This window comes from Cebus imitator, unplaced genomic scaffold, assembly GCF_001604975.1.
Source record: "Cebus imitator isolate Cc_AM_T3 unplaced genomic scaffold, Cebus_imitator-1.0 Scaffold62, whole genome shotgun sequence".
NCBI classification, from domain to species: Eukaryota; Metazoa; Chordata; class Mammalia; order Primates; family Cebidae; genus Cebus; species Cebus imitator.
Genome location: NW_016107377.1, coordinates 7114189 through 7118166, shown reverse-complemented (window position 1 = coordinate 7118166; position 3978 = coordinate 7114189). Strand labels below are relative to the sequence as shown.

Here is a 3978-nt window from a genome sequence, read left to right as displayed (position 1 = left end):
TGTAAATATCTAGTAGTATAATTCCTATGCCTTAGGTTAAGATATATTTGTTTTTATTTAGAAAAATGAATAAAACTACTGAACCATTTCCCCACGTGGTCGCACTGTTTTGCAATCAGCAATGTATAAAAGTCCATGCTCCACCTCTGGGCCAACATTTGGTATTATCATCTTTAGTTTTAACCATTCTAGTGAGTATAAAGTAGTATCTTACTTTGGTTTGAATTTGTACTTTCCTGATAACTAACATGTTGAGCACCTTTTCATTTGCTTACTGGCTATTCATATGTCTTCTTCTTTTTTTGTATAAAATGGCATCTTCTTTATTTTGCATAGATTAGTTTCAGAACAAAATAAACAAGCCCCCCCCACAATATACAACATCAAATCCTGTTGTCAAATGAAAGAGGAAATGGGGCTTGATGCCCCTGTTTCCTGGCTTAGATACAAAGATGGGAGCAAAAAAACACTAGGCATCATCAGAGCGAGACAGCTGGGACAGGGCCACTTAAGGCTGTGGTGGGAGCCCTGAGGACACTACACAGAGGGCACAAGGTTTCCAAGCATGAACTCCCGATCTATTTCTTCCATATGAGACACATCCTCATTGCCCTCAAATGGGGGGATCTCATCAGGAACAGTAGCACTGGGTTCCCCTGCTGTCACTTCATCTTCATCGATACCTAGACCTAGCTTGATCATGCAGTAGATGTGGTTGGAGTGGGTCTGAGGATCCTCAAGGGAGAAGCCAGAAGAGCAGCTTGGTTTCCAACAGCAGCAGCACCCAGTCCCTGACAGCCTTGTTGTTATTTTTTCTGCCTCAGCCTTCTGCCACAACATCTTCACAATGGGGTGGTCACAATGATCTCCAGGTGCCCTTTGGCCATCATGTAACCCATCATAGAATTGTCCCAAAGTGCCTGGGCTCTCACAATCTGCTCCATATTGGCTGTCCAGCCATAGATGCTGGTCACAATGCAGCAGGTGAAGACTCAAGCCTATTGGAAGCTGTCACCTTCTCATCCAAGATTTTTTTCATGAGCTTGAAGATGTTCTTAAGATTCACCTTGCACTCTTTCATTTTCTTCTTCTCTCCTCACCCTCAGGTAGCTCCAGACCCTCCCTGGTAACTGAGAATAGGCTCTTCCTATCAAACTCCTTGAGGTGATGCATGTAATACTCATCACTGGGCTCGGTCTTATACACTACCTCAAAACCCTGCTTCTGCACTCACTCCACGAAAGCAGAGCTGGCCACCTGTTCATTGCTCTCACCAGTAATGCAGTAGATGGATTTCCGTGTCTCCTTCATGTGAAAGACATGTTCTGACACAGATGTCAACCCATCTCCAGACTGGGAGGTGTGAAAGTGCAGCAGCTCAGGCAGGTGTCACCAGGTAGGGGAATCCTTGAAGATTCCAAACTTTAGATTTTTAGAGAATGCCTCAGAATTTTCTGTAATTCTCTTTGTCTTCTGCCAACTCAGAGAAGAGCTCAAGGCACTACTTAACAATGCTTTTGTGAATGACTTTCAAGATTTTGCTCTGTTGGAGCATTTCTCAAATGTTCAGGGGTGGATCCTCAGAGTCAACCATACCACAGATAAAGTTGAGATCCTCCAGTATCAACTGATCACAGCAGTGTACGATGAACACATGAAGGACATAGAGTTTCATGGTGTCTTTATTCTTATTGTTCTCAAATAAGTCAAAAGAAGCCTGACAAGGGATGAATAGCAATTCCCTGAATTCCAGCTGACCTTCTATAGAGAAGTGCTTGACTACCAAGTGGTCTTCACAGTCATTAGTGGGCTGTTACTGAATTCTCCATACTCCTGGTGATGTAATCATGGCTTCTTGTCCAAATAGGCTTGGTCTTGTTTAGTTCCTCCTGATCAATGTATTTCTCCTTGATCTTCTTTGTTTTCTTTTTCTTATCCTTACCACTGTCATCCTCCTCATCTGAACCCACATTTTCAATCTTGGGCTTTTCCTCTTTGCTTTTATCTTCCTATTATTTCTTGCCTTTCCCTTCCTCTGCCTCATTATCACTGATTTCCTTCTTTCTTTCCTTACTCAGATAAAGGGTGATGGGATAGCCTATGAACTGTGAGTGCTTTTTCACTGCATCTTTGACCTGTCTCTCTTCTAAGTACTCTGTCTGGTCTTCTTTAAGGTGGAGAATCATTTTGGTGCCCCCGCCATGGTCAGCACATGCAGTGAAGGAACCCCCACCAGAAGACTCCCAGTTTCACTGTTCATCTTCATTGTGCTTTGTGATCACAACCACTTTCTCTGCCACTAGACAGGCAGAATGAAAGCCAACACCAAATTGACAATCATGGAGATGTCTCCACCAGCTTGAAAAGCCTCCATAAATCCTTTAGTATCAGACTTGGCAATGGTTCCCAAATTATTTATCAAATCAGCTTTGTTATGCCAATGTCTGTGTCCACCAAAGTCAGGGTGCATTCCTGATCGTTGGGCATGATGTCGATTTTCAGCTCTTTACCACTGTCCAACCTGTAACTGCCTGTCAGGCTCTTGTACGGAATCTTGTCCAAGGTATCAGAAGCATTAGAAATAAACCCTTGAAGGAAAATCTGCTTTTTGGAATAGAAGATATTGATAATGACAGACCTGAGTTGGGCAACCTCTGCCTGAAAGGCAAAAGTCTCCATCTTCTCCTCTTCATGGTGCACTTCCTCAGGCATCTTGAAAACAAAAGCCTGACAAGTACTAAGAGAGTAAGTTGGGGTGGGACTATCCTACATGCATGGGCTACCAAGGCTGTACAGGGTGGACTCGGAGCCCATATGTCTTCCTTTGAATTGTCTATTCAAGTCTTTTGTACAGTTTTCCAAAGAGGTTATTGTCTTTTTATTATTGAGTTTTAAGAGTTTCCTAATATACTCTGGATAAAAGTAATTTGTCAGATATTTGTGTTGCAAATGTGTTGTGTTTTGCTATTTTCTTAATTTTGTCTTTTGATGAGCACGCACTCATACATATACATAAAGTGGAATACTGTAAACCCTTTAAAAAAAGAAAATGCTGTCATTTTCAGCAACATGGATGGAACTGGAGGACATTATGCGAAGACAAATAAGCCAGGAACCAAAAGACAAATGCTGCAAGATCCCATTTATATGCAGAATCTAAAGAAGTCAGTCTGGTAGAAACAGAGTAGAAAGGTGGTTGCCAAAGGCTAGGGTAAGGGGAATGGATGGGAAAAGGGAAGATTTTGATCAAAGGATACAAAGTTTCATTTAGACTGGAGGAATAAGTTTTAGTGATCTATTGCACTGCATGGTGACCACAGTTAATAATGTATTGTATATTTCAAAATTGCTAAAAGAATAGATTTTTAATTTTCTCACCATCAAAAGAAAGATAATTTGGCCATATGATGTGAAGATCCTAAAAAGGATGTTTTGAAAACCTAATTTCCAGTGAAGCAGAGTTAGGAGGTGAAGCCTAATGGGAGACACTTAGGTCATAAGGGTTCCACCCCCACAAATGAATTAATGCCCATTGTAAAAGGGCTTAGAGCTGCAATTTCAATCTCTTTCTCTTCTGCCATAAGATGATGCAGCAAGAAGGCCTCTCCCAGATGCCAACCTCCCAATCTTGAACTTCCCAGCCTCCAGAACCATGAGCCGATAAATTTTCATTATAAATTAACCTATCTCAGCTATTCTGCTACAGCAGCACAAAACAAATTGAGACAGTTGGTGAGGTAATGGACATGTTAATTAGCTTGATTGACTCTTTCTGCAATATATACATAGGGCAAAACATGTTATAAATATACGCAATTATTATTTGTCAATTAAAACTGCAAAAATAATATTTTTAAAAACCTATGTTGCTCAGTGTCCTAATTGGTGAAATTCCCCTTCTCTTTCTGTTATTGATTTATAATTTAATTATGTTATAGTCATATAATATTTTATATTATTTGACTCTTACAGATCTTA

At 40.7% G+C, this 3978-nt stretch overlaps 1 pseudogene; it reads right to left on the bottom strand.

Moving 5' to 3' along the window:
- Positions 1-537: 537 nt before the first annotated feature.
- On the bottom strand, positions 538-2720 carry LOC108305322 (annotated as a pseudogene).
- Positions 2721-3978: the final 1258 nt, after the last annotated feature.